This window comes from Patagioenas fasciata, chromosome 4, assembly GCF_037038585.1.
Source record: "Patagioenas fasciata isolate bPatFas1 chromosome 4, bPatFas1.hap1, whole genome shotgun sequence".
Lineage (NCBI taxonomy): Eukaryota > Metazoa > Chordata > Aves > Columbiformes > Columbidae > Patagioenas > Patagioenas fasciata.
This window is the reverse complement of record NC_092523.1, coordinates 37,212,157-37,224,601: the sequence shown is the minus strand read 5'-3', so window position 1 is coordinate 37,224,601 and position 12,445 is coordinate 37,212,157. Positions and strand designations below refer to the sequence as shown.

The window sequence follows — 12,445 nt, the reverse complement described above, 5'->3', positions numbered from 1 at the left end:
CTTTTCTTCTTGGTCTAGATATTATTGCAACTACTACAGTTTCTTTCCAGCTATGTGAAAGCATTTCTTGAGAGACACCAAATGACACCACTAAGAGGATTTTGCACTTGAAGAAAGCAGATGATATGCAAGCATATCCTCAAATATTAGATATGTCTCAAAAGTTATTTTGAGAGAACTTGGAAAGATAAAACAAGGAAAAAAAAAAAAAAAGAGTTTAAACTTGTATCCTTCCAGAGAGGTCCTTTTTTTCAAGGCTTGGTTTTGGACAATTTGTTGACTTCCTGCATTTCAGAAAACTCTACAGAATCCTCTTGTGTTCTTAGGCACAACTCAGGTCTGTCTTTCTGTTGTATTCTTCTCTTAACAAGAACGCTGCAGAAACTTCGGGTTTCCAGCTCTGTACTGTCATACTCACACCTACCAGTATTTGGAATCTTTTCTTTCCAAGCATGTGGTATTTCTCCATCTTTCCACTTGACCCAATCATTCTTTCTTCTTATTCTTATTCTTATTCTTCTTATTATTCTTATTCTTATTCTGTTCCCATAAGAAAAAAAAAAAGAAATAAAAATTCAAACTAATAGCAACCAACACAACAACACAGGGCTACAGTGAAACTGCTGAATTAGAGATCTAATATAAGACCCACGTATTCTGTGACTAAGGAAATACAGTATTGCAGTGTGGTAATTGAACACAAGCACTTTTTGTCCTTCACCCCACCCTTTCATAGCTCAACACATGAAATTATACATTGCTTAGAAGATATGAGTTAGAATTGTGAGTTATATTTTAATTTTGTTAACAAACTTCGTCTTTCAGTTCAGAGGATAGTTAAGTAGCACATGTAGAGACAGAAATACTGAATGCTATGGCACAGAGGAGGTGATTCAGAAAGTTTTTGGAACTTTTGGTTGCACAGTGCATGTTGACTGTTTGTTGAACAGTGCATGAAAATACCTGTTTCACTAGAAATATAGTACTATAAGAATTCTGCATCATAACACAAGGAGGGGACAGTACGTATTGTTTTTAGAAGTGCCTATTCATCATTGGTTTTCCTTCCTACAGCAGTCTTAGCTACATTTTCTATACTCAAAATGGAAAAAAGTAGTATTTCTCTATTCTGTGGTAAATGTTCAATCTGTAGTGCCACCCGCTGTGTACAATCACTAGTAATTGCACATGTTATTATTTATACCAGTGTGGTAGCATAGCGGTACGCAAAGTTTTTCAGCCAGTAGAACATACTAACACAAAATACAAAACTTACTGTGTTTAGAACTCCGTATTTTATACCATACCAAAATTTTATGCAGGTTCCTAATGCACGAATGCCCATTTTTTGAAATACCTGTCCTGTGAGCTTGCTATTGAGGAAAGGTACTGTGTATCTCACCCTTGACAAATTCCTGACAGGAGTTCTTGAATGAGCATAAAACCATAGAAGTTTGGTAGCTCTAGGCCATGTAAAACTGGATTTTGAAGATACCGTTTGCGTCTCTAGCTGCACTGTCATGGCAGCTCATGTAAAAGATGAAATGTCATTGCTAACCTTTTCCAGTCATGTCTGTTCGTAAGTAATCTTTAACAGGAAATCCCGAATGGTTTCACTATTCAAATATAATGATAACATAAAAACTGCTGGCTGAAAAAACTATTTTGGTGATTATCTGAACATAATTTCATAGCACTTTTAGTCACAATTATAGCTGGGAAATCAGAAAGCACAAAAAAGTGTGCTGGTATGAATGATTTCTAAAATAGATCAACAGACTGTCTTCTGCTGCTCTGAAAGATGTCATCTAGGCTAAGAAACAAGCTACTTTGTAACATCTCACAAATAGCACATTTACAGTTATGGCATAGCCAAGATGTTGTATTCATTCACATATACTAATCTAGTAAATGAAAGTCCAAGCTTTAAACAGTTCTATCACGATAGATGCAATATGCCTTGTCTCCTCTTGACTTTAAAATCTTAAGTAGATTTTTTTCCTGTTTTTGATTTTTGTCCCTCTATATTTTCAAAGTAACCGATGAACCAACATCTGTGTGTGTCTCAGGGTTAGAAGTTTTTACTTAAAACATATGCTTGGAGTCATAGTTTAGAAGAAACATTCTCTTTGTCTCCTTCTTCCTTAGTCTTGGATTGTTTTCTGACCTGAAATCACTTTTCAAACAACTACTGAATGGTCTGACTAATCTTAATGAAACGTATGAAGGTAGTTATAGTTCATACTTACAGTGTAGAGGTTGCTTATTATTACACAGATAGTGAAATGAGATCTTATTAATTTTAAATAAGAATAAAAGAAAGAAAACATATTATGGGATATGCTGATAAAATCAGAGAGTGCTAAAATATTTTTAAAAAACCCATATTTGCTCAAAATAGTGTCCTCATGGTTGATATCTCTTCTTAGTGCATCACAGTGCCTGGATTTTAAGGCCATGATGACTGAGTAATCTGATCACTGACAGAGGAAAAGAAAACAAAGACACTAAGTCATGTTCTGTGATAACTGTCCACATGAAATTGTAAATTAAAAAATCCTTAAAGGAGAATAAAAAATGTTTTAAAAGTTACTTTATTCACTAATGCCCTCTCCTGTACACAAAAATTTCAGTCTTTAGGAGCATAAACAAAGAAGTGTGTTCAAAAGTTGTAAAATACAGAGTTACTGGGTGTAGGAACAGTAATAAATATTTTAAAAAAATATGAAAAAAATAAGTATATGATAGTTAAGAACTCAAGATGCAGTGAGCTCAGCTATGATGGATACACTTTTCTCAAAGGTTTTTCCATGTGAAAAAAAAGCAGTTCCTTTTTAATAGAAGCATGCCAGATGGTTTAGCAGAACATCCATTAGTCAGTCTGATAGCAGACTGTAATTTACTGCCTGTGATGCTAACAGTAGTGCCTAGATCTATGAAAAAGGTCTGAATCATTTTTATACAGAAGCTTGGAGGGCACTGAATTCCAGTACAAGGAGAGGAAGAATTGAGATTGACGGTGTGTGTCATTCTGTTCTTTTAGGAGATTATATGACCAATGTGGTTCCATTGTACTGAACTCAATGAACCAATTTATGAATTAACAAGTTGCAGTATGGAGAAGCAGTTACTAAAAACAGGATGTGTTAATCGACAATTTAAGAAAAAAAAAGTGCATATGTAGATTTCCATTCATAAAGAGTAAATCATTGAGCCTGAGTTGGCTCGAAGAAGAAATCAGTATCTTTATTTACATCTGAGTATTAATCTTCTCCAAGATGCAGGAAGACCAAAACAAATATAGGTACAATCTGTCAATCAAGTGATGTTCAAAAGCCAAAATAAGTGTAGTCTTGTTCTAGCAATGCCACAATGTGGCATGTTAAAGTTACCTACATATAATAATTACTGAAGCTGCAACCCCCATTCTCCTTACTCTCACCATTCTAACCTCAGGGCTAAGAAGAAACAGAACAGAGAGAAAGTATAGATGCCTTCCACCACCAGGAAAGTCTCCTGAACACTGTCATTTGGGATTTGGTTAGTCCCATGTCTGTTTTGCAGCTATACAATAGTACCTACAAGAATGCTCATGGGGCTGGGAGGCGTGGAAAGAGTAATAATGGATAATTCTATCAAGGAATTCTGAGAGTGGGAGACTTAATGCATATAAACATATACCTTCCGCTACTCTCTCAAACATGAAGGAATCTGTCCTGCTTTAAACACTGCAAATAATAAAAGTAAAACTAAATTGTATTTTAAAATATTTCAGTTCTTTGCAAAACATCATGCATATTTTCTCCCTCTCATCAGTATTAAGTCAAATCTCCTGTTTCCACAAAAGCTTAGTTCAACATTAAGGAGAGTCATACAATGAAAAATCAAAATTAAAATCCCATGTAATCTGTCCATTTCTACATATGACTTCTGCTGACATGAATAAGCACTGTACTTACATAACTGATGAGGTGATTAAGATCCTGCATTTTTTTCCTGTGTCTGCTTGTTAATTCTAAGATTATTGTTCAGTTAAATGTTGAGCTTCACACAACGTTTCAATATCATGCTGTAGAGAAATTGTTGGAGTCCTGAACCTTAAATCAATAGATCTTCTATCTTGTTCAAATAATCAAGCTTCCCTTAGGCGAGACCCATGCTGATCGCCAGTGTGAAACTCATTATGTTTCTTGTGGACTAAATTATGAAATGTTATCTAAAAAATTATTAATCCAATGTTATAAATACAAAGGAGTTTACTTAATGAAGGAAGAGTTCAAATTTTTAGTGTCTTAGAATTCAGTTTAAGGTAACTGTTAACTTGGGACAATATAAGCTGATTGTATTTAAAAAAAAAAAATAGTAAGACCATTAGAATAACAGAAAATGACTTACAAGAAAAATGTAAAGTTAGATGTGAGGATGGTGATTGTACATGCAGATTAAAGTATTTCTGTAAAAAAAGCAGGAAGCAGAGAGAGAGGAATGGAAGGAGTTGCAGCTAGAGGGAAGCTCTCATGCTGATTTTTTTCCAAATCTGGCAAAGACTGTCATGAGTAGTGCTTACCTCAGTCAATAACTTTTGAAGAATCAGGCCCTAGCAAAGTAAATGATTGCTTCAATTATGACTAAAATAGTACTTTAGGGAGAACAGACTAGATTCTTCATATTATTGCTTCCAAGTCGGAATCCAATTAAAAGCCTAAATTTTGACAATACTGCTTGCTCTGAACTCTACTAAAACTGCATTATCCCCCCTCAAATTTTGCCTGAAATATATGTATTTCTGGAAAATCTGAGTTGAACAGGATGAAGTGTCACAGAGGGAAAAGGATACAGAAGAGAAACTATCCATTAAGAAATGGGAAGATTGGTCAAGGAGAGAAGTGCTGCAGCAAGGTGATTGTCAATCAGAAAATTAATAACTGAAAAGTAAAGAAGCTTTATGATAGTGGAGATGGACATAAAATCTGATTTAGTGAGGAAATGATCCTCTTGTAAAAATCTAGAGAATGTTCATATATAACACATCTACTATATATACATATTCTATTTAAGAAGTGCAAAACAGAGAAAATTATCCATAGCAAACTACTGATTGCTTATGGAAGGGGAGTACTTTCCATAGGAAAGCACAGACATCCTTAGCTAAAACAAAACTAAAGAGAAAAGTAAAGAGCTCACAGGAAGATATTCTATCAATGGGAGGCAAGATATTATCAGTTTACCATTTAAAATCACTCGAATTTCTCATGCATATTAAAAATTCTATCAGATTTTCTGCCAGTGTTCAATTATTAAATGTGTTACATGTTCAAAACACCTAAGGAATTATAGGAATATTTATCTTTTCATCCATTTAAAGTATATGAAAGGAAAACAAAGTATAATTTTAGCTAAAAACAAAACTCTTAAGGTGCTGGATATTCTCAGTGACAATGATCTTAAAGAGCCACATAAATGAACAGATTGCTTCAGCACTTTTTCATATGTCTCCGCCTACTAAGTAACTGTAAACCCATTGTTAGTACTAGCCCAACAGATATGACCTTCACTGTAGCCTCTGGCATCCATTCTAAATCAGTGACCAGTCATTTTCATTCGAGTCATAGTGAATGCATTGAAAATGTAAGGTTTGGTTTTTAGTAGCAGCAAGTCTCACAATCATTTTCGTCTCCATGTTCCCCTCCTTTTAAGGTAAATACAATAGTAGACAATTCAAAGTTGTGACTGATTTTCCAATAAATGGAATTATTTTATTTGAGCTTCAAAAAGGGAGTAGTTTGGTACCACAGTGAGTGTGATACATGATCCGTGATTCTTTTCATACTTTATTTTCTGTTTACCTTTAAACCAAAAATAAATGTAGTATACAGTGTTTTGCTCTCAGAAGAATGACTCTAACATTGTCCATATTGTAGAGCACCTAAACTCATGAGTCCTGGGCTGCATTACAGATTCAGTAATAAAATTCAGTTCTGCCAATTGTATGCATGAACAACTCCATTAAAGTGAATACAATTACTTAGTTTGAATGTATACAGAAGTTTTCAGAGAATGAGAGCCATAGACTGCAAACCTTATAGAACAGAACTCTTACAAAGTTTTGCTTTTGTTGCTGCCTTAATCGACCCCTATCAGTTTGAACATCAAGCTGGTAATTCATACTACAACATTTGAAATAATAAACAAAACACAGTCAAGCCTCCAGCATTTCTATTTCTCCTCCATGAGCAAAACTCTAAAAGAGAAGGAGTTCTGCCATAAGATTTGTACTTCCTTACTTAAAATGAAGCATAATTTCTTCAGCTCGACATGAAGGTCACATGTGCAAGCTGATGCGGGGTCTTTAAAGTCCTGAAGAATGTTGCCTGTGCTGAACCAAAACACTGCCTTCAGCTCCTTGCAACTGGAAGGTTATGTTTCTTCCTGACTGCTGATGTGTGATTTCTAATTGTTTTCTGTCCGTTCTGTGAAATACTATACATACCACTATATGGAGCTGCTGGTGATCATAATCAGATGTCAACCCAGTAAAGGCAGATACTGGTCCATGAGCTGCTTTTTGCCCACTCTGCTAACCATGAAGAAATTACTACTCCAGTAAGATCTTGTGTGCATTCTCACAGCTTATTGCCTACAGCTGCTTGACAGAGAAGCAAAGATAGTTGGTATAAAAAAAAGGATGAAGACAAAATCAAAGTTGTAGTCCAAGAGGCCCTTTAGAATATCTCTTGACAGCAAGCAGAAACAAGGGGATAATTTACAGCCAGAACATAAGAAAAAATGTTTTCCTTGATATTTGAAGCTTTATTTTATTGTAAGACTCAAGACTTTTTTCATATAATGAATTTTTACCTTCCCTTAAAATGACAATATTTCTTAATCCCTTGATTAATATTTACAACTTCTACTGTGATTTAATAGAGTGATTGGACTGGAATTGCAAGTAGACTATGGTCAGGATTACATAGGATCAATAGTACATGTTGCAAAATAAAATATATTTTGGAATTTTACCCAATAACCTTATTAAATACTTCAGAAGGAATCTACCTATTCATTTTGATCTTAATTCTTTATTGTTTACATTACTTCAGTTTCTTCAAAAAAGCCATCTTTTAATATGAAGACATCTTTAATTGGCTTTGAAAGTGTATTCTAATGGAATTTTCTCAGATAACCTTTAACAGTTTAAACAGGTTAAATTTTAATGTCATTTATGTTGGAAAGGTGTCCAAAATATTATACTATTAAATATTTAATGACATCATTATGGAAAATTTAGCTGTTTCAAAACTAGACTCAGGAGGCCAGAGGTATCATTCCACACTAGTTCTTCAAATCGTTAAACAGGTCTACTGAGATTTGTACTCTTTTTCAAAATTTAATAATATGGTTTAGATTGCTGCTAACTTTGCACAATATAGTATTCTTGCACAGATGTGACTGTTAATTAAAAAGTCTCTTGTGAGTGTGAATGGGTTTCAGGGTGATGGTTTTGTTCATGTTTGTATCATTTAGGAAAATTTGGAGTACTTGTGTATTCATAATGTACATTAAAGACTACAGTCAGTCCTAACTACTGCATAGAACTACAAGAAAATCATATTTACATGGAAGTGTCTTCAGTGGCTTATATCTACAACATTGCTATCACTAAAAGAATTAATCTGTGATTCTTGTCAAACAAACAGTTCGGTGACAACACTTGTACTACAACTCCAGTGAAGTACTTGTTTCTTTAAATATCTGCAGCCTGTGTTTATCAAGTATCCCAGAAAAAAAAAAAAAAAAAAGATTATTTTGTGAGTGGTTGAGAGTGCTTTTGAGAGTGCTTTAAACAAACGTTTCCATTTTCAGTGGTGGGGTTGTGTGTGGAAACTGGCAGGCTGTTAGCCGAAATGGAAAGAACACAGCTACATTGTAAGCTTCCCTCCATTTCCTTTGAAGTGAATAAATATTAAAACACTTTAAATCATAATACAGGAATGTGAACTACAAATGTGTTGTCACCTAAGTAACAGTAATTATAGCAGAATACAGAAACAGAAGCCTTATACATTATTGCAATTGTTAGAAGGGAAGAGAGAGATGACACTAGTTTCATCACAATGCATCCTTTTAAAACGCTCTAAATTTTCTTCAAAATATACTTCAAAAGAACAATTAATTCTCTAGTTCTCACATAAATACATTGAAGCATAACTGAAATGCAATATTTGTAAGGCATATTATGGTTAACTCCTTTCAAATTGTTCCCCTCAAAATTTACAGAGAAAAGCACCGTAATAATAATATACTGTGTAAGTTTATCTTGGTAAGTACTCCTATGTATTGATTCTTTTAGTTTGATCTGCTGCTAAAAGATGTAATTTTTATTCCACTACTCTAATAAAAAATCCCCAAACACTATTTTAAACACTATTTGGGAAAGTATTAAAGTAACATGATGAAAACAACATAGAAGAAAATATACAAGCCATGAGACTAGGGAACTTTTACTTAACTGCAAGCAGTGTTTCTTTCCTTCTGAGGTGAACTTTGGATTTTAGAACATTTATAGGTAAATAAAGTCTACAGATTTAAATAAATAAATAAATAAAACCATTTAAGCTGTAAGGTAATACATACAAAACAATATTATCAACTGCAAATACATAAGCCTATGCAGTCTCTGAAAAAGACAATTTTTATCTGAGAAATACTAGAATAAGAGAAAAGAAAAAAATTCTTTAAGTTTTGCATTAGCCACCAGACTGATACTCCTATTGCTTATATCTTAGTATAACTTAAATTACTATTTTAAAAATTGTTTTGATTCTTTCCTCTACATAACCTTTGTGGGTACAGAAATTAAACAACTCAACCTCTCCAGAAGAAAGAGTAATTGACAACGTATTGCTAATACTCATTTTACTTTGTTAACCACCAGTGTGTCTACATAGATGGGAAGATGTATAATTCATTGACATGGGTAAAAAAATGCATATACCTATCCATACAATTAGGGCACCATTTTCAGTGCTGGAAATCTGATAACCCTATACAAATGATCAAAATCATAGAAAGAGTATGTGGTATATAAAAGGATGAAATCTATCAGCAAAACCAATAGCTTTATCAGATGTATATCTTAGCTAAAGCTGCAGTTCTGAGTTGTAGGACAGATAAGCTGATGACAATCTGCAGAATTTTTTCATCACTTTAGATTCCCTTGCAAGAATTCCATCTGCAACACAGCTTTCTCTTCCTTGCTGCAGGACAATGCTGTGCAGATGAGAATTTTTGCCTGAAAGGTTTAGTAACACTCCAAATAAGTTGAAAACATTCAGTCTCTTACTACAACAGTTGGATATGATAGTTTTTTTTTCATTGGAATGTGTTGCGAGCTGCAGAAGTATTTCCTCTATCAAATATATATTTGATAAATTAATAAAAATCCCCAAAACAGAATAATTTACAAGTAAAATATGCAATCATTCCTTCTTCAGGGACAAGGATTTAATAAAGACAATATTCGTGTGTATTTGTCAGTAATTAAGGTGGATTCATTTGGATGGTTTTTGCTATTTTCTTTATATGAGTAACAAACACAAATGTCCTTGTTAACTCATATATTTTGTACCAAAATCATCAGGAAATAAATGAGAAGTTTACAGAGTAACAAAGAAAGAACAATCAGCTTGGAAGTTTCAGAATCTTTTCATATGTCAGGTTTCAGTTGTATAACTAAACTAAGTGTTCCATAAAACTCCTTAAAAAAACCACACCTTGAACAAGATACTGGCAAAAAGATAAAGCAGTCTTGTTATCCACAATGATTCATTAGTCTTAGATTCATTAGACTCTTTTGCAGTATACGTAAATTGAAAAGAACAACAATATCCTTTGCTCTGATATACTTTCATAATACACTTTTTTTTTTTTTTTTTTTTATTTTTAATCTATGGACCCAGAATTGAGCTCTAATGTCAGTGGAAAAGTGCTAAACTATGTGTCTCCCAAAATATTAAGCCAAAGGCTATGATAACCATTCAGTGATGAGAGTTCAAGACCTGATTATTCCTTTTTCTCTAGTTCAGTTGATCAGAAAATAGCTGAATTAAGAAGATGAAGAACCAATATTGCAATTGATCAGGAACACATAAAAAGTGTTGAATAATTTTGCAGTCTAGTGATAGAAAATAAACATCCAGAATTGAAAGCAAGGAGAAGGACTAAATAAATAAAGCAGGCCATACTAATTCAGGCAACCCAAATTGGCCAGACCAGACAACTACGAACATGCATGAGAACAAAAAGATGGCATTGTTGCCGTATAAAGCAGAAATACGGTTTTTGATTTGTAGTGTCTTCAAAGGAGATTAATTGCTAAATCAGTGATCAAGGTTATACTTCTGGAAATAGAAGGACAGATGTTAGCCTGTAAGTTACTATGGAAAAAGGCACTTACTAAATCTGAATATGTGTTGAGGGTTAAGATTGTGGGGTGACAATCAAACCCTGGCAGATGTATTGTTAACCTCCTCTCCCCCTACACTTCTCCCTTTTGCCCCTCCCTCTCCCCCCTTCCCACTCAGAACAGGCGATCGGGAGGGAAAGAAGGACAGAGAGAAGAGAGTTGGAAAAATTAAAGATGTTTTACTAATGCTACTAATAAGAATAGAGAAAATAATACAAAATATACGAAACCAATCTTGTAAGTCTCAGCAACTGCAGAGCCAGCACCCAAAGTCCTGGATTAGACTCTGTAGCCAACCGGAGCTGGATTCAGTCTCTCACTAGGCCTCAGTTCCCAGGGACAACCAGTAAGGTCCTCTCCTAATGTCAGCCATGAGGAAAAAAAGGGAAAGGCACGAGATCCTCGTGATCTCCCGCTTTTATATGAAGTATTCACGTGAATGGAATGTTATACACCATTGGTCAGTCTCTCGGTCACCGGTGTCTCATTGACCCTCTCGCGAGATGTCCATCCGTACTTATCAATAAGTTTGCATTCCATTGCTAGGTTTACCAAAACATGTATCTGGTTCTCCAGTAAAATACAGCTAATATGAAGGTTTTAGCCGACAGGCAAAATTCACTAAAAGAGAAACTTGGTTTTTAACAAAACCAGGACAATATGTAGCAAAACCAGAAATAAATATGGGATTTCAGTCCATGTAGCACATAGGAAGTTGATGAGGAAAACAAAGCCATAGAAACTACTGACAGTCAATATAAATATATAAGGGAACTGGGGAAAACCTGGGAAGAAGTTTAAGACTGGGCAGGAAATCAGCTTCTGAAAAAACTCTCTCTTTGCCTTGTTTGCCCTACTGCCCAAGAAGAAACACAGTAAGATAAAAATTTCTGCAGAGCAGTGAAAACAGACTGTGTTAGACTGAACCCACTGTACGTTAACATTAAAGTTTCAGTATTCTGCTACAGTTTTTGTTTTATTTATAAAAATATTTCTGAGATTTAAATTATTAAAAGCAGTAGAAACAAATTCAAAGGTATTTCCTTTTGACATTTTAGATAGAGAGGGAAATTCTGCACATGTAAAGAAAGGTAATATAGTTTTTTGGATAGTGATTCTCAATTTTTTATCAAGTCCACAGGGAATACTGCAATTGCTCCCAGCTTGTTCTTCAGATGTTGATATACTGTAATTACTGCACAACTCTGTGCTAGAAATAGGAAGCGTAGCAAAAGACTATCTCATCAGAACCCTTAAGCAAACAGTTTCACCAAGCTTCTACAATAGCACTACCCAGTCCCAAAAAATACTGAGTAAATTTATGTCTTCATTTAGACATATTTTTAGTTTAGTGAACTAGAAAATTCCACTTTGTATAAGCAACAGTTGAATGCAACAGTGTAATTTCCTGCATTTTCCAAATGCTGAAGATTGTTTTAGCAATGCTATTCTGTTAGTGAGCATGAATGACAGGACTGAGAGTCCTAACTTCAGTTCATTTAGGTAAAAGAACCAAAAGCTATACCAGGACAAAAAAGGTCAGTGTTAACACATTTTATTCACCACATAGGGCAGTACTGTACTAGAAGAAACAGCTCTACTGAGCTGACCAAAAATATGACAACAGAATCGTGCCATTTGTTCCTCGGATATTTCGTATTGATGGGATTTCCCCTCAACACATAATGCTACATTTAATGGAGCAGCTTCAAGACACTGGGTGTCTGAACAGCTCCTGTGCTAAGTACTGAGGGGTTTTCCTGCTTCTATCTTGCTATCTCAAGAGATTTTTTTTTTCATTTTACATTTAACCATCATCTCAAGAGGGCTAAAAGTCACTACCCACAACATTGCCCAGCCAGAAGTCTAGTTTCCTGAACCTAATTCTTTTTGACGTTAAAACTTATCATTAATAGTATCATAATCAAAGCCTAGCTGTATTGCTCTTGCAAACCTTATTTCAATATTTTTATATAAATC

The 12,445-nt window shown here is 34.4% G+C and overlaps 1 long non-coding RNA gene across 1 annotated transcript in view; it reads right to left on the bottom strand.

Moving 5' to 3' along the window:
* Window positions 1-250: 250 nt before the first annotated feature.
* The window catches only part of LOC139827913 (uncharacterized), a 148,693-nt gene continuing 136,498 nt past the window's right edge, over window positions 251-12,445 (bottom strand). The window contains exon 3 of the long non-coding RNA XR_011739045.1: window positions 251-540. This is a non-coding gene — a long non-coding RNA (uncharacterized lncRNA). The remainder of the gene's footprint in view (window positions 541-12,445) is intronic.